The 22789-nt window shown below is 43.1% G+C and overlaps 2 pseudogenes; one reads left to right on the top strand and one right to left on the bottom strand.

Annotated features, from left to right (window-relative positions):
* Window positions 1-22789, bottom strand: part of LOC110255358 — a 218355-nt pseudogene that overhangs the window by 116272 nt on the left and 79294 nt on the right.
* LOC110255355 lies at window positions 1299-2637 on the top strand (annotated as a pseudogene).

Here is a 22789-nt window from a genome sequence, read left to right as displayed (position 1 = left end):
TTTTGTGTTCCCCACTGCATCCTTATCACACTAATCCGAAACAAACTGACCTCATAAGCCTTCTCAGCATATTTTATATCCAAACACAGGTTATTCCTTACACAGGGACAGAACACACACTGACTGAGGAGAGTGTTTATAAATTGGGGACAGTGTACTGTTAACAACCAAAAAACACACAAAATGAAACACAACCTAGTGCAAAGAATGGGAATCTAGGCATCTTCAAGGCACGATGTCAAGCCACGGGAAAGTGTTCTGCTTAACCCTCCGAAGTCAGAGAAGACTTTGGAGAGAAAGGACCTTGATCAAGGAGTGGAGGTCACCCAGAGTACTGAGAGGATGAGAGCTCTTCGAGGGGGAGAAAAAGCAGCAAAGGCAAAAGAGCAGAGTGCATGGGGGAACTCGTGTGCATGGGGGCACTGTAAATAGCTCAGGAAGGTTGGATCAGTGCAGGGGTAGGATGGGACCATCCCAAGGGACAAGCAACGTGTCACAGGCAGGAGGGACCTCAGAATGTGTGCACTGTGCTGCACTCAACAGGTCAGGGTGCATCCTGGAGGCTGGAGGAAGTGCTGAAAGATGAAAAGAACCTCTTTGGTATCACTTGCTCTTTCCTATAGCAATGGACCACTTTGGGAGATAGACGGTAAATTTTAAGGGCATGAGAAAAATGCAGGGGAAGAGATCATTTAAGCAGAATAATGACCAGGGCCACAAGTAAAGTAAGGATATCGGAATGGAAATGCGATGAGCACATAAAATAGGGAGGTAACTGTAGGTAAGATCAATAGGGTTTTATGAGATGTAGCTCATGAGAGGAAGAAGGCTAGGATCGCTCTCGGGTTTCAGACATGAGCGACTGGGTAGATTGTGCTGTCATTCCACAGATACAGAATATAGGCGGAGTGGTCCAAGGAAAGGATGGTTTGGTGCTGGAGGTATTTGTGGCATTTGCACCTGGAGACTTCCAAGAGAAAAGGGAAGCAATAGATCTAGACCTGCGGAGACAGATTTGCCTAGAAGGCAAGGTTGCAGAGGTGTTTTAAAAGAGATATTATACAAGGAATACAATGAAGCAGAGATCAAGAAAAGTAAGGTGGAATCATTCTTCTTTTATGCAAAGAGGAAAGAGGGAAAAATCATCTAGAGCACCATTTTTAGAAGCTGGAGAGAGGACGAAATTACTGTCAATGAGTATAAGGAATGACCAAGGACAACTGGAAATGTACAGAATGACACTATTTTTAACAAAGGAATATTCCCATTTCCCTCAACAGGAACAACCCACAGGAGAGATGGAGGCTGGAAACCACAGCAGTGTGACAGAGTTCATCCTTTTGGGGCTCACGGAGGATCCTGTGCTTGGTGTCATCTGCTTTGTGATATTTCTAGGCATCTATGTTGTCACCTTAGTAGGCAATGTCAGCATAATTCTTTTAATAAAAAGCTGTCCCCAGCTTCACACCCCCATGTACCTCTTCCTTGGCCATTTGTCTTCTGTAGACAGTGGTATTTCCACATCAGTCACACCAGTGATGCTTAGAGGACTCCTTAGACATGGAGTGGCCATCACAACCGCTGGCTGAAAGACCCAGTTCTTTTCTGTGGTCTTCTTTGGGACAACTGATGGCTTCCTGCTGGCCACCATGGCCTATGATCGCTATGTGGCCATCAGCTTGCCCCTGGTCTATTCCACCCACATGTCCCCAAGAGTCTGTGTCCTCTTACTGGGGGCTTCCTATCTGGGTGGGTGTGTGAATGCTTGGATATTTACTAGTTGCTTGTTGAGTCTGTCTTTCTGTGGACCAAATCAGATAGACCACTTTTTCTGTGAATTCTCCCCTTTGGTGAAACTTTCCTGCTCAGACATCTCTGTTCTTGAAATTATCCCTTCCATCTCTTCTGGGTCCATCATCGTGGTCACAGGAATTGTCATAGTTCTCTCTTACATCCGCATCCTCTTCACCATCCTGAAGATGCCCTCCACTGAAGGAAGACACAAGGCCTTCTCCACCTGCACCTCCCATCTCACAGCCGTTACGCTCTACTATGGAAGTCTTACCTTCATTTATGTGATGCCCAAGTCCAGCTACTCCACTGACCAGAACAAGGTGGTCTCTGTGTTCTACAGTGTGGTGATCCCCATGCTGAACCCCCTCATCTACAGCCTCCGGAACAGAGATGTAAAGGAGGCCCTGAGGAAGACCACTCTCAGAGTATCTCAGTAGGACTCATTCTTAGCCTTTCAAGTGACCTGTAAACTGTTCTTCTTTTTTGCTTCATTCTACCAGTATCACACTACTGTGGGCTACCAAATGCTGTGGGCTGAGTCCTTAAAGTGAAATCACACTTCTAACCCTCTCGCTCATACTCCTGTAAACCGTTTGGGACACATGTTAAAAACAGAAATAATGATAGCAATAATTGTCACCATCGTGTATCAACACCTGTGGGTGCCTAGGACTTTTTCTTTCATTTCTTTAGCAAACAATAGTGTGTAGCCAACCCTGCTCTAAGCACATTGGGATAGGAACTGGTTGCTTTCTCCCCAAAATCCGAAGTAGACGTACTGCCACTTCTCTTTTGCTCCTGAATCACCTGGGGGCACACAGACATGTAGATATCCAAAATCAGGCAGCTAGGAAGCTGGCGGACCAAGGTCTGAATCCAGAACGTCTGGGTCCAAACCACAAGGCCTCTTCATTTAGTTTTCACAGCAACCTCACGATGCTGGTATTATTAATTCACCTCCATTCACAGATGAGATTACTGAGAGAGTCTTGGAGAGCCAATAGTCTGTCTGGAGGCCGATGGACTCAAGTCCTCTGATTCCCTGCTCTTGCTCTACACTATAAGACTCGGTCAGGCCAATGACTTCAGCCCCGTTACTGATCTAGTGGATGTGACCAGGAGAAGCAAGCCTAAACTGTCCCTGTGGCTTCGTCTTTGGAACAAACTCTTCCCCCAACAAGGTCGAGGATGTCAAGAGCCCAAAACAAGGGTGAGAATGGGAAAACTGGATTGATTCCCATCCACAGGAAATCAGGTCTGGACACCACAATCATATGAATTGCCTGAAATCATATCCAAATTTATGCACACGTTAAAAGTAAACTCCTTTTTGGTGTAATTGCAACTTCCTTATTTGTAGAGATTAAAAAGTGGATCTTTTCATTCTAAGCATTGTAATTAATGTTTTAACTACAACCAGAGTTCCGGAAGCTAGACTTATTAAGAAATCAGTACCCATACAAAAACTAGAACCATTGTCAAAGGTTGTACTAAATGTATTTCTTGCATAGTAATATTCCAATTTTTATGTCATCACCATAGACTTGAATTGCAAAGAGACTTTTTTTTTGGAGTATTAGAAGTCTTAACAAAGACAATGGTTTAAAGCATCTAAAAGCACGTCTTAGATCATAAAATTTCCTGTCCCTCCATAGTGGAGCGAGAGTCATGACACCTGAGAAACACCATCGGAAAACCAACAAAATGGAAAATATTCATTGACTACTACTAAGTGGAAATGCATAGTACGTATAGTATCATTGCACAATTTAAGTGGAAACTATGTAACAAACTGTAAAAATCACCAAAGATACTACGTTTGAAATGATTAAATAGAGGGTAATGGAACACTCTTCATGCACAGCATTATTTATAAAACATGGGTGGTGCGTTTGCCCCTGTTCCCACCAAATGGAAAACAAAATACATTAAATGTCGGAATATCCACGTGATGCTCTATTCTTTCCATCAACTGTGACACGAACGGCAGGGCAGACTTCAAACGCTTAAGGGCTCAGTTCCAACAGACTCCCCTCCCTTCAGACACAACTACAAGTAATGGGTCCATAGGCTACCAAGTCAGGGCTTCCCACAACCTTCTCCCAGGTCTGATAATTTCCCGGAATGTCTCACAGAACTCAAAGAAATATTCACTTACACTTACCAGTTTATCACAAGAGATGTTGTAAAAGACAAATGAGCAGCCACATGCAGAGACACACAGCACCAGGTCTGGGGGCTTCCTAGGGCAGGAGCTTCTATCACCATGAAGCTGGAGAGCACCACCCTCCTGGTACACGGATCTGCTCACCGACATGGACCCTCTCCTCTCCATAGCTTAGCATTTGTATGGAGGCTAAGGATCAATATTAAGTCAGTTTCAAGCTCCTCCATTCCCCCTGAAGATTCGGAAGTGGAAATAAAGGCACAAACTTGTAATCACGGTTTGCCATTTTCGATGCACAGACCCCGGCTTGAAGCTGTCCTGGATCCTACCAAGAACTCTCAGAACAGAAGACACCCAAGAAATTCTAAAGGATTTAGGAGTCCTGTATCAGCAACCATGGTCCAAGACCAAATAATAGAAGAAAAGGTGAGGAGCATCTACCACTCCTGTCATCCAGGGAATTACAAGGGTTTTAGGAGCCCTCTGTCAGAAGCTGGGAAACAGAGAGCAAAGATGTATTTATAGTGTAAATGTATTTATAAAGCTCACTAACTAATGTGCTGTTACGGACCCCGCACAGCAAAATGATCATCAAAGAACAAATCTATTGGAACAGTACTAGAATCCCATTCGGTCATTAATAACTACTCAATCCATCACCATATCACATGAAAGTGTCCTCCAAGATGAAGCTATTCCAGTTGGCAGGCTTCCAGTTGACCTTGTCAGCTTCTAAAGGCAGGAATGGTCTCGGCAACACATGACTTCGTGCTTTCATGCAAATGACAGAATTGAGCCAAGAGACAGAATCATCACTTGCTTTGAGCCTCTTCCAGATGTTACTCCAACACTGGATTTGTGGCACACAGCACTGGTGACTGTCCTGTAAAAGTTCCAGGTGCATCCTGACTCCCATGACTTCCTGGAACTTAGGTATGGGAACTCTGCGTTCTGAGTACCAAGACTAGCTTTCTCTGGATGTGGGGACCCATAACTCAGAGGTCAGAGTCTTCCCAGATCTCCTGTGTCTCACCTCAGGTCCATTTGAACATCAATAATGGAGAGTTGATTCAAGTCAAAGATCAGTGACAGACATTAATGCCCAAATCTGTTCAGACTGACATCTACCCCTTGGCACGTTCATGAGTAATTCAGGCAGAAGGTGGAACAGGGGCCTCAAACACTGATCATTCCTGCCAGTGTGAACTCAAAGCCCAAGACGAATATTTGGTCAGTTCCTTTACGTACTGTTACAACCACGGATGTGGGACAGTCATCCATCTATTAATTTAAAAAGGACTGGTGGAGACTTTATGAAATTCTAGGAACCACTAGGCAATGGATTTATGTTGATAAATGGAACAGAGATATACTGAGGAAAAGAACTGAGTTTCCATGCAGTTCTATTTTGGTGGGGAAACTCTAGGGAATTTAAACAATATAAACACAGAACGTATAGGTGGTTGGAAGAGACAAGTGAACTGGGTTGATACGACTTATAAAGGGTAACTCTGGCGGTGTTGGTGGATTTTCCATAAAGAGTGTGACCGAGGAAGGCCACCTGGAGGATGTGACAGTTGAGTAGAAAGTTGAAAGGTAAGAAACACCCATCAATATGGAGAGTGGGGGTGGGAGGGGGTGCTAAACAGACAACTGCAAGGGCAAGGACCCTGATATTCTCCAAAAATAAAGAGACCATGGGAAACCAGGAGGAGAGGTGTACACAGAAAGGATTGATTATGGGGAGGAGCTTCATCAGCCATGGAAAAGTGAACTTTATGCCAAAAAGAATGAAATCCATTAAATGGGTTTAAAAGACTTCTAACCGAATTTAATCTTATTAAACACCTCTGGTTGCTAATCAGAAAATGGATTATGAAAAATTAGATGGGTCCCTGACATAAACTATAGGAATGTTTTCTTAGATCGGGCACCCAAGGCATTAGGAATAAAAGTAAAAATGAACAGGTGTGACCTAAACAAACCAATGAGTTTTGCATAGCCGAGGAAAACAAAACAAAAACAAAAAACAAAAAACAAAAAGACAACCTATGGAATGGGAGAAAATAGTTGCAAATGATGCAACTGACAAGAGCTTCATCTCCAAGATACACAAACAACTCGACAACAAAAAAGAATCCAAATGAAAAATAGGCAGAAGAACTAAATAGACATTTCTCCAAAGCAGACTCATGGATAGCCAGGAGGCATATGAAAAAATGATCAATATCACCAATTACTAGAGAAATGAACATCTGCGATGGCATACCACCTCACACCATTCCGAATGGCCATCATAAAAAAGTCTACACACTACAAATTCTGGAGAGGGTGTGCAGCACAGGAAACCATCCTGCACTGCTGCTGGGAATGGAATTTGATGCAACCACTATGGAAAACCGTATGGAGGCTCCTCAGAAATCTAAAAATAAACCCATGGGACCTCATCAAACTGAAAAGCTTTTGCACAGCAAAGGAAACCAAAAATAAAACAAAAAGACAACTTACAGAATGGGAGAAAATCGTTTCAAATGATGCAACTGACAAGGGCTTAATCTCTAGAATATACAAGCAACTTATACAACTCAACAGCAAAAAAAACAATCAATCAATGGAAAAATGGGCAAAAGACCTGAATAGACATTTCTCCAAAGAAGATACACAGATGGCCAACAAACACATGAGAAAAATGCTCAACATCGCTGGTTATAAGAGAAATGCAAATCAAAACTACCATGAGATACCACCTCACACCATTCAGAATGGCCATCATTCATAAATCCACAAATAACAAGTGCTGGAGGGGCTGTGGAGAAAAGGGAACCCTCCTGCACTGTTGGTGGGAATGTCAACTGGTACAGCCACTATGGAGAACAGTCTGGAGATACCTTAGAAATCTATACATAGAACTTCCATATGACCCCACAATCCCACTCTTGGGCATCTATCCAGACAAAACTCTACTTAAAAGAGACACATGCACCCACATGTTCATTGCAGAACCATTCACAATAGCCAGGACATGGAAACAATCCAAATGTCCATCGACAGATGATTGGATTAGGAAGATGTGGTATATATACACAATGGAATACTACTCAGCCATAAAAAAGGATGACATAATGCCATTTGTAGCAACATGGAAGGAACTAGAGAATCTCATCCTGAGTGAAATGAGCCAGAAAGACAAAGACAAATACCATATGATACCACTTATAACTGGAATCTAATATCCAGCACAAATGAACATCTCCTCAGAAGAGAAAATCATGGACTTGGAGAAGAGACTTGTGGTACCTGATGGGAGGGGGAGGGAGTGGGAGGGATCGGGAGCTTGGGCTTATCAGACACAACCTAGAATAGATTTACAAGGAGATCCTGCTGAATAGCATTGAGAACTATGTCTAGATACTCATGTTGCAACAGAACAAAGGGTGGGGGAAAAACTGTAATTGCAATGTATACATCTAAGGATGACCTGACCCCCTTGTTGTACAGTGGGAAAATAATAAAAAATAAATAAATAAATAAATAAATCTGGAACTACAGTATGACCCAGCAACAGCACTCTTTGCAACAGCCAAGACACGGAGAGAGCCTGAATGTCCATCAACAGATGAATGGGTTAGAAAAGGGGGTATGTATACACAATGGAACACTACCCAGCTATAAAGAAAGAACAAGATGATGCCATTTTCATCAATCTGGAGGCAACTTGAGATTCTCATATTAGGTGAAGGAAGTCAGAAAGAGAAAGACAAATACCACATGATATCACCTAAATGTGGAATCGAAGATAGGGCATAAATAAACCTATTTACAAGACAGACTCAAAGACAGAGAGAAAAGAATTGTTGGAGCCAAGGGGACGTGGGCAGGAGGCAGGATGAACAGGGAATTTGGAGTTGGTAGATGCTAACTATTACACTTAGAATGGATCAGCAATGAGGTCCTACTGTGCAGCACAGGGAACTACATCCAGTCTCTTGGGATAGACCATGATGGAAGATAACATAAGGAAAGGAATGTATATATACATGTATGACTGGGTCATCTTGCAGAGAGGAGAAATGGGTACAACATTGTAAATCAACTACACTTTCGTAAGAAATGAGAAAAAATTAAATAAAAGTTAAAACTTATTTTTAGATGGAGAGGACAAGATGGCGGGGGAGTAGGGGGACACGCTTGCCCTCTCCCACAAACACAACAAAAAAAGCACATCTACAGAATAAATGACTCACACAGAACAGCAACCAATCGCTGGCAGAGGAACCTAAACTCCAATAACAGCAAGAAGTTCGTGACATTATTGGGCAGAATGGGAGAAAAGAGGAGAGTGAGAGAAGGTGAATTCGAGCGGGACGGGCACTCCCGAAAGGGAACTGCGGAGGAGAAAGGGATCCCGCACCCTGGAAAGTCACCTACCGGGGGAAAGATCAAACGAACCGGAGGAATCTCCAGATGCAGAGAAGAGTGTAGCAGTAAGTCGGAGTACGGAAAAACCGATCAAGAACCCAACGAACCATCTGAAATACGGGCAGAGTCACCAAAAATTGAGACGCCTGGGTGGGGGCTGGGCACCGAGATCTCCGCTCCAGAGGTTAGTCCCCAGGAAAGGGCCGGGGGACGCCTGGGTGGGGGCTGGGCACCAAGACCTCACCTCCGAAGGTTAGTCCCCGAGAAAGGGCCGGGGGATGCCTGGGGGGGCTGGGCACCGAGACCTCGGCTCCAGAGATTAGTCCCCGGGCTAGGGGGGCGGGGCAGAGTGGAAACTGCTTGGGAGGTCTAGAAACCATTTGACGGGGCAGAGACTGCCTGGGAGACTAGAAAACAAAGCTGTCACAGAGGAAGGGAGCAATACTCTAGGGGCGGGGAAGTGGAAAGCCACATCAGAGGGAACCTGGGAGAAGAGCCTGGTCTGCGCCTGTGCTGGGGAGGGGAGAGAAGAAGGGGTGGGTCCCCATAGAATACCCCCCACGCCACAGCAAGTTACAGGTCCGCTAGCTAGCAGAAAGCTGTGCTTCCCAGTGCATTCCCTCCCCCCACCCCCGCCACCCCCTACGCTCTCTCCGAACCTGGGGCTGCCTGCCATCCAGGAGGGCTGGCCTCAACAATTGCCTGAAGCCTACCACCGCAGGGGCTGTCCCTGCACAGGCCTGCTTGCCCTTTGGAGGGGCTACACTTCCACAGAGCAGCACCAAACACCACCAGCCCCCGAGAAAAGGCCTGCAGCCCAGAAAAGCTAGAACAAGCCTAGCCAGGCCGTGAATAGATTGGCGGAATTCTCTGACGGTTTTCTGAGATGGGCTGCCCCAGGGAGGAGCCTCTTGGGTCTCCAAGGGCCCGGCTACCCGCCCAAGACCCCAGGGGGTGCTGAGACCTAGTGGACCAGCTGCATAGGACTGCCAGCTCCAGGCAGGACCCCCTGCACCCCAGAAAAGCTGCAACAAGCCTGGCCGAGTCAGGAAAAGATCTCAGACGGTCTTTCTGAATCAGGCTGCCCTGGGGAGGAGCCTCTTGAGTCTCCACGGGCCCGGCTACCCGCCCAAGACCCCAGGGGGTGCTGAGACCTAGTGGATCAGCTGCATAGGACTGCCAGCTCCAGGCAGGACCCCCTGCACCCCAGAAAAGCTGCAACAAGCCTGGCCGAGTCAGGAAAAGATCTCAGATGGTTTTTCTGAGTTGGGCTGCCCTGGGGAGGAGCCTCTTGGGTCTCCAAGGGCCCTGCTACCTGCCCAAGCTCCCAGGGGGTGCCCCACTCCCAAGAAATAACTTCTCAGCACCACCAGCCCCCTGGAAGAGCCCCTGCAGCCCAGAAAAGCTGCAACAAGCTCGGCCAGACTGTGAAAAGAACCGCCTACATTCTCAGGCCCTCCTTCTGAGTTGGGCTGCCCAAGGAGAGAGCCTCTTAGGTTCTCAGTGACCCAGATAGCTGCTCCAGCCCCCAGGGGGTGATGCACCCCTGAAGAGCAGCTTCCCAACACCGCCAACTCCCTGCAAGAACCCCACAGCCTAAAAACACCAGAGCAAGCTCTGCATGACCAAGTGAAATCTGCTACCATCGTGGGGTGGACCTCCCAGTCCTGTCTGCCCTCAGGAAGTCCTCCTTTGCTTCAAAGAAACACTGTTAGCCCCATCAACACTCCAGAATAGTCACACTGCCTCAAAAAAGATTGACCAACTACACCAGCCCTCAGGAAATATTCCACGGCAGTGACAAGGCAAACACTGCCCGATCACGGAGAGTACAACTCCCTCAGGAGAAAGAAAACAACAAGCAAGATGAAGAAGCTGAGAAACCACCCCCAGTCAAACCAACAGGAGAACTCACCTAAAACAGTCAACAATGAAACAGATCTCTGCAGTCAGACAGACCTGGAGTTCAAAAGAGAAATACTGAAAATACTGAAGGAATTAAGAGAAGATATGAACAGTAATGCAGATACCCTCAGAAAGGAACTAGAAAATATAAGGAGGAGCCAAGAAAAACTAGAACATTCATTTGCAGAGATGCAAACTGAACTAGGGGCAGTAAAAACCAGAATGAATAATGCAGAAGAATGAATGAGTGATATGGAAGATAGAATAATGGAAATCACTCAATCTGGTCAACAGACAGAAAACCAAATCAAAAAATTGGAAAGCCATATAAGAGACCTATGGGATAATATAAAGCGGGCCAATCTACACATAATAGGAATTCCAGAAGGAGTAGAAAAAGATAAGGGGATGGAAAATATATTTGAAGAAATTATCGATGGAAACTCCCCAAATCTAAAGGATACTGGATTCAAGATACAAGAAGCACAGAGGGCCCCAAACAAACTGAACCCAAACAGACCCACACCAAGACACATCATAATAAAAATGGCAAAAGTTAGTGATAAAGAGAGGATCCTCAAGGCAGCAAGAGAAAAACAGAATGTTACCTACAAGGGAACCCCCATAAGAATATCAGCTGATTTCTCTACAGAAACACTACAGGCCAGGAGGGAACGGCAAGAGATATTTAAAGTGCTCAAAGGAAAAAATATGCAACCTAGAATACTCTATCCAGCAAGAATATCATTTAAAATAGAAGGGGAAATAAAAATTTTTCCCAACAAACAAAAACTTAAAGAATACAGCAACACAAAACCCAGGTTAAAGGAAATATTGAAAGGGCTTCTCTAAACCAAAAAGAAAGGAAGGAAAGGGAAGAAAAAAGAAAAGAAAAAAAAAAGAGAAGAGAAAGAACTAGGACTGAGGAAACCGCAATCAGAGAGCAGTCACTCAAATAAGCCAGCATACAGATTTAATCATGAACATGCTTCAAACAAAATAACATTAAAAAGGAAAAAATAAAAGAGTCATCAAAACCATAAAATGTGGGCAAGGGATGTCAGGAGGTAAATAACCCTTTTTGCTTGTATGTATGTCTCTCTTCTTAATTTTAATATAATAATGAAGTGTTTGAACTTACAGGACCATCAGGCTAAAACACACAATTATGGGAAGGGGTTAGCATACTTAAAAAACAGGGCAATCACAAGCCAAAACCAAATATTGCATTTGCAAAAAATGAAAAAAAAAAACACACTCAAGCAGATAATAACAGGAGACAATCCAACCAAAAAAAAAAAAAAAGAAAGAAAGGGAGAATGGAGAACCATAGAATCAACTGGAACACGAGGTTCAAATGGCAATAAATAATCATCTATCAATTATCACCTTAAATGTCAATGGACTTAATGCCCCAATCAAAAGACACACAGTGGCTGAGTGGAGAAAAAGGCAAAAACCTTCAATATGCTGCCTACAAGAAACTCACCTTAGGACAAAAGATACATATAGATTGAAAGTGAAAGGGTGGGGAAAAATATTTCACGCCAATAGACAAGACAGAAAAGCAGGAGTTGCAATGCTCATATCAGACAAAATAGACTTTAAAACAAAAGACATAAAGAAAGACAAAGAAGGACACTATTTAATGATTAAGGGAGCCATCCAAGGAGAGGATGTTACTATCATCAACATATATGCCCCAAACATAGGAGCACCCAGATACATACAACAAATATTAACAGACATAAAGGGAGATATTGATGAGAATACAATCATAGTAGGAGACCTAAATACCCCCCTCACATCAATGGACAGATCCTCTAGACAGAAAACCAATAAAGCAACAGAGATCCTAAAGGAAACAATAGAAAAGATAGACTTAATTGATATCTTCAGGACAAGGACACTACATCCAAAAATTCAGAATACACATTCTTCTCAAATGCTCATGGAACATTCTCAAGAATCGACCACATATTGGGACATAAAGCGAATCTCAATAAATTTAGGAGCATAGAAATTATCTCAAGTATCTTCTCTGACCACAATGCCATGAAATTAGAAATCAACCATGGGAAAAGAAATGAGAAAAAACCTACTGCATGGAGACTAAACAACATGCTACTAAAACACCAATGGGTCAATGAGGAAATCAAGAAGAAAATTAAAAACTACCTTGAAACAAATGATAATGAAGACACAACCTCTCAAAATCTATGGGATGCTGTGAAAGCAGTGCTCAGAGGGAAATTTATAGCAATCCAGGCCTTTCTCAAAAAAGAAGAAAGATCCCAAATTGACAACTTAACCCTCCACCTAACCGAATTAGAAAAAGAAGAACAAAAAAGTCCTAAAGTCAGCAGAAGGAAGGAAATTATAAAGATCAAAGAAGAAATCAATAAAATAGAGACTCAAAAAACAATAGAGAAAATTAATAAAACCAACACCTGCTTCTTTGAAAAGGTGAACAAAATTGACAAACCCCTGGCCAGACTCACTCAAAAGAGGAGAGAAAGAACCCAAATCACCAAAATTATAAATGAAAAAGGAGAAATCACAACGGATACAGCAGAAATACAAAAAACCATAAGAGAATACTATGCACAACTATACGGCAACAAGTTTGACAATCTGGAAGAAATGGACAATTTTCTAGAATCTTACAGCCTGCCAAAACTGAATCAAGCAGAAACAGCCCAACTGAACAGACCGATCACTAGAAATGAAATTGAAGAGGTCATAAAATCACTCCCTACAAATAAACGTCCAGGACCAGATGGCTTCACAGGTGAATTCTATCAAACATATAAAGAGGAATTGGTGCCCATCCTCCTTAAACTCTTTCAAAAGGTTGAAGAAGAAGGAATACTCCCAAAGACATTCTATGAGGCCACCATCACCCTCATTCCAAAACCAGGCAGAGATACCACCAAAAAAGAAAACCATCGGCCAATATCATTGATGAATATAGATGCAAAAATTCTCAACAAAATCTGAGCCAACTGAATCCAACAACATACCAAAAAAATTATACACCATGACCAGGTTGGGTTCATCCCAGGTTCACAAGGATGGTTCAACATACGCAAATCAATCAGCATCATACACCACATTAACAAAAAAAAGGTCAAAAATCATATGATCCTCTCAATAGACGCAGAAAAAGCATTTGACAAAGTTCAACATCCATTCATGATCAAGACCCTCGCCAAAGTGGGTATAGAGGGAACATTCCCGAATATAATCAAAGCCATTTAGGATAAACCCACAGCAAATATAATACTCAATGGGGAAAAACTGAAAGCCTTCTCACTCAAATCTGGAACAAGACAGGGATGCCCACTCTCACCACTGCTCTTCAACATCGTTTTGGAAGTCCTAGCCACAGCAATTAGACAAACAAAAGAAATAAAAGGCATCCATATAGGAAGAGAAGAGATCAAACTGTCACTGTATGCAGATGACATGATTCTATACCTAGAAAACCCTAAGGACTCAACCCCAAAACTCCTTGAACTGATTAATAAATTCAGCAAAGTAGAAGGATATAAGATTAACATTCAGAAGTCAGTTGCATTTCTGTATACCAGCAATGAAACATTAGAAAAGGAATACAAAAATATGACACCTTTTAAAATTGTACCTCACAAAATCAAATACCTCGGAATACAACTGACCAAGGAGGTAAAGGACCTCTATGCCGAGAACTATAAAACTTTAATCAAAGAAATCAAAGTAGATGTAAAGAAATGGAAAGATATTCCATGTTCCTGGATTGGGAAAATCCATATTGTAAAAATGGCCATCCTACCCAAAGCAATCTACAGATTCAATGCAATCCCTATCAAATTACCCAGGACATTTTTCACAGAACTAGAACAAACAATCCAAACATTTATATGGAACCACAAAACACCCAGAATCGCCAAAGCAATCCTGAGAAACAAAAACCAAGCAGGAGGCATAACTCTCCCAGACTTCAAGAAATACTACAAAGCCACAGTCATCAAAACAGTGTGGTACTGGTATCAAAACAGACAGACAGACCAATGGAACAGAATAGAGAATGCGGAAATAAACTCTGACACCTATGGTCAATTAATCTTTGACAAGGGAGGCAAGAACATCAAATGGGAAAAGGAAAGTCTATTCAGCAAGCATTGCTGGGAAACCTGGACAGCTGCATGCAAAGCAATGAAATTAGAACACACCCTCACACCATGCACAAAAATAAACTCAAAATGGCCGAAAGACTTAAATATACGACAGGACACCATCAAACTCCTAGAAGAAAACATAGGCAAAACACTCTCTGACATCAACATCATGAACATTTTCTCAGGTCAGTCTCCCAAAGCAATAGAAATTAGAGCAAAAATAAACCCATGGGACCTCATCAAACTGAAAAGCTTTGGCACAGCAAAGGAAACCCAAAAGAAAACAAAAAGACAACTTACAGAATGGGAGAAAATCGTTTCAAATGATGCAACTGACAAGGGCTTAATCTCTAGAATATACAAGCAACTTATACAACTCAACAGCAAAAAAAACAATCAATCAATGGAAAAATGGGCAAAAGACCTGAATAGACATTTCTCCAAAGAAGATACACAGATGGCCAACAAACACATGAAAAAAATGCTCAACATCGCTGGTTATAAGAGAAATGCAAATCAAAACTACCATGAGATACCACCTCACACCATTCAGAATGGCCATCATTCATAAATCCACAAATAACAAGTGCTGGAGGGGCTGTGGAGAAAAGGGAACCCTCCTGCACTGTTGGTGGGAATGTCAACTGGTACAGCCACTATGGAGAACAGTCTGGAGATACCTTAGAAATCTATACATAGAACTTCCATATGACCCCACAATCCCACTCTTGGGCATCTATCCAGACAAAACTCTACTTAAAAGAGACACATGCACCCACATGTTCATTGCAGAACCATTCACAATAGCCAGGACATGGAAACAATCCAAATGTCCATCGACAGATGATTGGATTAGGAAGATGTGGTATATATACACAATGGAATACTACTCAGCCATAAAAAAGGATGACATAATGCCATTTGTAGCAACATGGATGGAACTAGAGAATCTCATCCTGAGTGAAATGAGCCAGAAAGACAAAGACAAATACCATATGATACCACTTATAACTGGAATCTAATATCCAGCACAAATGAACATCTCCTCAGAAGAGAAAATCATGGACTTGGAGAAGAGACTTGTGGTTGCCTGATGGGAGGGGGAGGGAGTGGGAGGGATCGGGAGCTTGGGCTTATCAGACACAACCTAGAATAGATTAACAAGGAGATCCCGCTGAATAGCATTGAGAACTATGTCTAGATACTCATGTTGCAACAGAAGAAAGGGTGGGGGAAAAACTGTAATTGCAATGTATACATGTAAGGATAACCTGACCCCCTTTCTGTACAGTGGGAAAATAAAAAAAAAAATAAAAAAAACTTATTTTTAAACAGGAAGTGAGGTTATGAGTCGAGATCTGAGATGGTGGTGCTCCGGGCTAGGTCACTTGCTGGGTAGTTAGAGAGAAATTCACCTACTCAAGATGTGCTTTCGGTGAAGGACCACACTTGCTGATGAATTAGGGAGGGATATGAAAACTAAAGGAAGGAATTGAGGGGACCTCAGAAATGTGGGGCTTAGATAATTCAGGTCTTAGCTGAAGAAAAGTGATATGCAGGTTATCTATGTCTGCAGAACCAATCACTCAAAAGAGCTTTATAACATTACACTATCTGGTGAGCTTTGAATGCTGGGCTGGGCTCAGTATTTCTTTTGCTCCACATGCATCAACAAGCGTCACTTAGTGATAATCGGGTGGCAGGTGGGCATGTCTAGAGAGTCCAAGGTGGCTTCACTCTCATGCTTGACAACTTGGAGCATTGGCTGAAAGCCTCTGCTTCCCCACAGAGTCTAAGAGGCTCTCCTTATGATCTTACAAGCAGAGCAGTTGAATTTCTCACATGCTGGCTCAGGACTCACAGAGCAAGCGCCCTGGGAGTCAAAGGAAGCTGCAGTGTCTCCTATGACGCAGCCTCGGGAGACCCAGAACATCATTTGCACTGTCTTCCACTTGATGAAACAACCACTAACGCCATCCAGACTCAAGAAAACGTGGGTTGTGGTGTGAACTAAAGGATGGAGGATTTTTTATCAGGAGATGAAAATGGTCTTAAATTGACCATGGTGATGGTTGCATGGACCTATGAAATACTTTTTTCACACTTTAAATGGGTGAACTGTGGGCATGTGAATTTTATCAATAAAACTGTTTTAATTTGAATGGCTTTCTGTGTTTCAAATTGAAATCTATTCAATTAACCAAAATCAACAATAATTCCTTGAATATTGTTTAGAGTGAAAAAATCTATTCAATTAGGCAAAATCCAAATAATGCTTTCTTTGGAGAATTGAGGGGCTGCTGTGAGAAACGTCCATCACGATTCTGAAAGCCTTACTTTTGAGAGTGTCCATGAAACCTGCCATTAAGGCTCCTACAATTACTTTCATACAGCTGAAAGTGACAGTGGGCCTTAAATCTTCCCGAGATTTTGACAAAGACACTTACAGCTCCAGTGTGGGTCGGATCTTTGATTTGGAGGCCTCTCTTACCTGGAGAAGAGTTTTCTGGAAGCTATGGGGAATGAGAAATAGCCTTCTATTCAAACGGAGCAAGACATTGCTCCCTTAAATACTTTCCTAAACTTTCCTCAAGACTCAAAAAAAATCATTCTTAACTTTCCATATAGCATTTTATACACCACAGTTGAGCAGCTGCAGTATATAAAATACACTGGATGGAATTTGTATCTTCTTCCAGGAAATCTTCCCAGCAAAATCTAAGAATATACTAGGGGCCCTTTACAGTTTATCCCAGATGACAATACTGTTAAGAATTCCACAGCTACCTCACAAGTGTCTTCTCTCCCTTACCTTTCAAACTATATTTTCCACACTATCCCACGAGCCCTCACCATCTCTATAAGAAATTTCTAGCTATCCCTAGAAGGCTCCCTAAGGCTCCTTCAGCTTCTACCCCACCCTCCAGCCCCAGAGCAACTGCCACAGGATTTGGGCCTCCGTTACAGCAAACTCTCCCTCCCAGGTGTCGCAGGGGGAGCTGGTGTTCTGTGCTGCAAACACACTGCCCCAAACCTTAGTGTTTAAAGCCTCAACCATCGGACTCTATGTTAGGATGTCGTGGTTGAGGAAGTTAGGCAAGAATTGGCTGTGAGAAGACTGCAGGGGTTCAGGCTTCTGCCCCTGGTGGCACCACTGGAATGGCTCATGTGTTCAGTAGGTGGCTGGCCCAGGCTGGAGGACCCAACATGATTTCATTCCCATGCCTGCTGCCAAATGAGGCGGGTGTGGGGGGAGTTGAAGGCAGGGCTTAGCAAGCACCCCCCCCACCCCAGCATGTTCTCTCAGAGTTCTCCACGTGGTTTTCATGGGGGTAGTCAAACTTCCACGGGGCAGCCATGAGCTCCAGGAGGAAATCCTCCAGCAGACCCAGGCAGGGCCACAAAGGCTCTCGTCACTGAGATGCAACATTCCCAGATCATTATTTCCACGGTATTCCCTGTGTACGCATGCCAACGAGACCCGTCCAAACGCAAGGGGAAATCGGACGGCACCTCTTAAGACGAGACACAGCAGAGAAGTTGTCCATGTTTTCATCTCTCTCAGCATCACAAGGGAATGTTTCACGGGTGCTATGGGAGCAGGAGTCGATATTTCCTAGTTGGCCTCCCTAAGCTTAAGATGCCTGTTTCTGCCAAAGGCATACATCTAGTAGCACAGAGCAGAAATCAGGATCAGACATACACATGAGGGGCTGAACAGAAGGAGATCAGCGTGGTGCAGTGGGAAGACACGGGGCTCACCTCCCCCAGGAACGTTCTGAAAATCCATCTGCCTGTGGAGGACTTCTCACTGAAAACGAACTGGAGACTCACAGGAACGCTCGTACACTCAAGGCGGCAGAAGAAGATCCCCAGGAGTCAGGGAGGGAGGGAAGAGTCAGATCAGGACCAGTGCACCTGGGAGCTGACACAGGGGAGGAGGGGATTTCATGGGCTGGACATCCTCCTGGGGGAACGAGCTGTTGGAACCACATACTGGGCACCCCAGCCTGGGTTTCTGACCCTGGGAAGATGTCTTCCCTTTGCTGGTTTGAACCGCACTGAGACGTGCAGGAGGGCTGCACAAAACCTAGAATCCACTCGTGATGAGCGCATGCCCTCCTGCCCACTCCCGGGAACAAGGCAGAGGAAGCAGACTCTAACTGTGTGGGACTCTAACCCGGTTCCAGTGACCACCCCAGTGTGCAGCCCATGATGAATGTCCACGGCAGAGCCTCCAGCTCTGGCACTGCTCCCCTCTGGGGAATAGGTGCTATTCCTGGCAGCAGGGAGAGCACACAGTTGCAACAGAGCCAGCTCATACCCAACACTTAGGGCTTCTGTTCCAGCAACTTTGGACATGACCCTGCCCCCAGTAGGGCAGTGACAGCCATCGAGGAGAGGAGAAACCCCGCCTCACATCTGCCTCTAGCTCTGGCTAATCTGCTGGATTGCCATAGCATGCACTTCCCACCCCAGCCTGCAGCAGGCTCCACCTGCATGCTCCTTCTTTACCCACCAAGATGTGAGTGCCACAGTGCCTAGGGACTAGCTGCCGCTTGCTCCAGGCTGAAGCTCTAACACCTCTGGCTCTAGCCACACCCCCCACAAAGCTGGTAATTGCGGTCAAGCCACAGGAGAAGCCATTGTTCACACCAGGCTCTGGTTTAGCCCATCCATCTCCAGTCCTAATTCCCACCAAGGTGCTGGCTGCCACCACACCCTAGGAAAAGCCATGACCACTGCACCCTTCAGATCCAAGTCTCCCACCAAAGTCACTGAGCACACAAAGACTGCATGTAGATGCTCCCCAGCAAAGACACCACTTCAAAACTGGGAGGAGGTAACTGTTTCACTTAATTTCATAGGGGCAGAGAAAGTTAAGCAAAATGAGAAGACAAAGGGATTCGTAACAAGGGAACAGGGGAAAAAACTGGAGAAAAACTAATGAAAAACATATAAACAACTTAGCAGGTAAAGAATTCAAAGCAAGAGTAATAAGAATGCTAACGGAAATAGAGATAATAATAGAGGAACGCAGTGAGAATTTTAATGAGGATATAGGTATATAATGGAATAGTATACAGCCCTCTCTCCCAAAAATGGATGGAATTGTGACATTTACAACAACATAATAGATTAAGAGGGTATTATGCTTCCTGAAATAAGTCAGATAGAGGAAGACAAATACTGTATGTTATCACTTATATATGGAATCTAAAATAAAACACATAAATGAATATAACAAAACAGAAAGAGTCTCATATAAGGAACAAACTAATGGGTAGTGTGGGGAGATGGGAAAGGGAGGGGCAACAGAGCAGTACTGGAGCAAGGGGCACAAACTACTATATATAAAATAAACAAGCTACAAAGATATATTCTGCAGCTTATGGAATACAGCCAATATTTTAATTATATTTTTAAATGGAATTCAACTTATAAAAATGCTTAATCACTACACTGTACATCTGGAACTAATATCATATCATAAATGAGCTATACTTCAATTAAAAAGAAATTTAAAATTGACAGAACACTGTAAACAAGCTGTAATGGAAAAAAATAAAAATCAACATTAAAAAAAAAGAATTAAAAGCAAAAAAGGGAACAAGAAATCCAATGATATGGGATTTGCCATCATGGCTCCGTGGTTAACAAATCTGACTGGAATTCATGAGGATGTGGGTTTGATCACTGGTTTCACTCAGCAGGTTAAGGATCCAGCATTGAAGTTTGCTGTGGAGTAGGTCACTGATGTGGCTTAGATCCTGCGTTGCAGTGGCTCTGGTATAGGCCAGTGGCTACAGCTCTGATTTGACCCCTAGCCTGGGAAACTCCATATGCCATGGATGTGGCTGTAAGAAGACAAAATGCCAAAAAAAGAAAAATTCAACTGCCAATAGGAACATAAAAATACGTGTTACTAATCACTGGGAAAATTCAAATCAAAACCACACTGAGTTATCATCTCGCAGCTGTTAGAATGGCCATCAAGAAGAGAAGAGGTAACAACTGCTGGCAAGAGTATGGAGACAAGGAAAACTTTGTACACCACTGGTTCAAATGGAAATTGGTATGAAACAAAAACAATCTAAAAACCAGTATAGGGATCCCTCAAAAAAATTTCTAGTAGACTTACTTCACTTGGTACGAGTCTCTAGTTCCATCCATGTTGCTGCAAATGGCATTATTTTGTTCTTTTTATGGCTGAGTAGTATTCCATTGTGTATATATATATATATATATATATATATATATATATATACACACCACATCTTAATCCAATCATCTGTCAATGGACATTTGGGTTGTTTCTATGTCTTGGCTATTGTGAACAGTGCTGCAATGAACATGTGGGTGCATGTGTCTTTTTTAAGGACAGTTTTGTCTGGATATATGCCTTTAGAATGGATTAGCAATGAGATCCTGCTGTGTAGCACTGGGAACTCTGTCTAGTCACCTATGATGGAACACAACATGTGAGAAAAAAGAATGTATACATGTATGTGTAACTGGGTCACCATGCTGTACAGTAGAAAAAAAAAATATATATAAATAAATGATAAAAAATTCTTATACAAATTTAAAAAAAATTACTAGTAGAACCATATAAGATCCAGAAAGTCCACCTTTGGGTATATAAATAAAGAAAATGAAAAGAGAAATTTGAATACATATCTATCCTTCCACATGTATTGCAGCATCACACCACAATGGCCAAGAGTGAAAACAAACTAAGTAATAATCAACAGATGAATAGAGCAAAGAACTTGAAATTGATTCTGAACACAATCAGTCAATAGGGAAGTACCAACTAAAATAAACGTGCTAAGGCTACACTCACATTAGAATAGCTTTTTTTTTAACTGACAATACCAAATGCGAGAAAGGACACAAAGCAAACAGAACTGAATAAAATACTGGCTGGAATGGAAAATGGTGCAGCCATTTGAAAAACAATTTTGCTCTTTCTAAGAAACATATGCTAACCATAACACCTAGCAATTATGATCTTAAGATTTTTGTCCAAGAGAAATAAAAACATATCCACACAAAGGCTTGCATGGAGATATTCACAGAAGCTTTATTCACAATTGCCAAAAACTAGAAAGTACCCAAAAGTCCATTATTGAATAAACAAGTGAAGAAACAGTGGTACATTCATGCAATGGCTATGTTTGAGAATGTTATTACACAATCCAGACTTTCTATAATATAACGTATACTTCATGACATCCAGAACATCATTCAAAATAGTTGGCACATTAAAAAAGACATATATAACCCAAACTCAAGACAGTAGGTTGGAAAATGGCCTGCCGCCAGGTTGAATCAGTATGTGCACAGCTCTTGTCACAAGGATGGCCCAGCTGAGGTGTCAGGAGCAGCCATCTCATAGTGAGAATTCTGGTCTGAAGTACCAGGGGCAAGAACTCTGCACCCGGCACCCTATAAACGAGTTAAAATAATGAAGCACAAAGGAAATGGTAGAAAAGGGTTTCCCACACCGAGCCTCCAGCAACTCATCAATTACTGTTTGGGAATCCCTACCCGAGTACCAGGTCCCATGAAAATTTCCAGTCCTTCCAGCTTTGGAAAGGGGTCAGAGAGAAGATGGCAGAGTAGAAGGACTTGAACTCACTTTCTCTCACATAAACACAAAATCACAATAACTGTTGAACAAACATTGACAAAAAAGACTGTAGCCCATCAAGCTAATATGTTGGAAACTAATCTCTAGAAAATGCAGAAAACAAAAGAATAAGCTACCAGGAGACCAGATTAAGATGGCAGAATTTAAGGACTGGAGCTCACCTTCTCTCATAAAAATAAAAAAATTACAACCCAATACTTAACACCCTTCAAACAAATGGACTGGAAACTTTCAAAGAGATGTCCTACTCCAGAAAACTATGTGGAGGCCACATCCAAGACTGTGGGGGGCAATTTAGTGAGGTAAGCAACCCCATACCCACTGGGTGGGAAGCCCACAGACTGGAAAGTAATTGTATCACAGAGACTCATCTACACAAATGAGATATCTCAGCCCCACATCAGGTCCCCATGCCTTGGCATCTGGCATTGGGAGAAAGAGCCCCTGGACCATCTGGCATTGAAGGCCAGTGGGCTTGTGAACAGGAGCTCCACAGGACTGGGGGAAATGGAGACCACATTCTTGAAAGGCACACAGGCTTTCATGTGCACTGGGCCCCAGGGAAAAGAAGAGTCTCCATAGGAATCCGGGTTGGACCTGACTGCAGTTCTTGGAGGAGCACCTGGGAAAACAGGGGGTGAATGTGGCTCATTGTAGGGGAAGGAGATTGGAGGCAAAGATCTCAGG

The sequence above is a fragment of the Sus scrofa genome, chromosome 9 (assembly GCF_000003025.6).
Source record: "Sus scrofa isolate TJ Tabasco breed Duroc chromosome 9, Sscrofa11.1, whole genome shotgun sequence".
Taxonomy (NCBI): domain Eukaryota; kingdom Metazoa; phylum Chordata; class Mammalia; order Artiodactyla; family Suidae; genus Sus; species Sus scrofa.
This window is presented reverse-complemented; position numbering and strand designations above follow the sequence as displayed.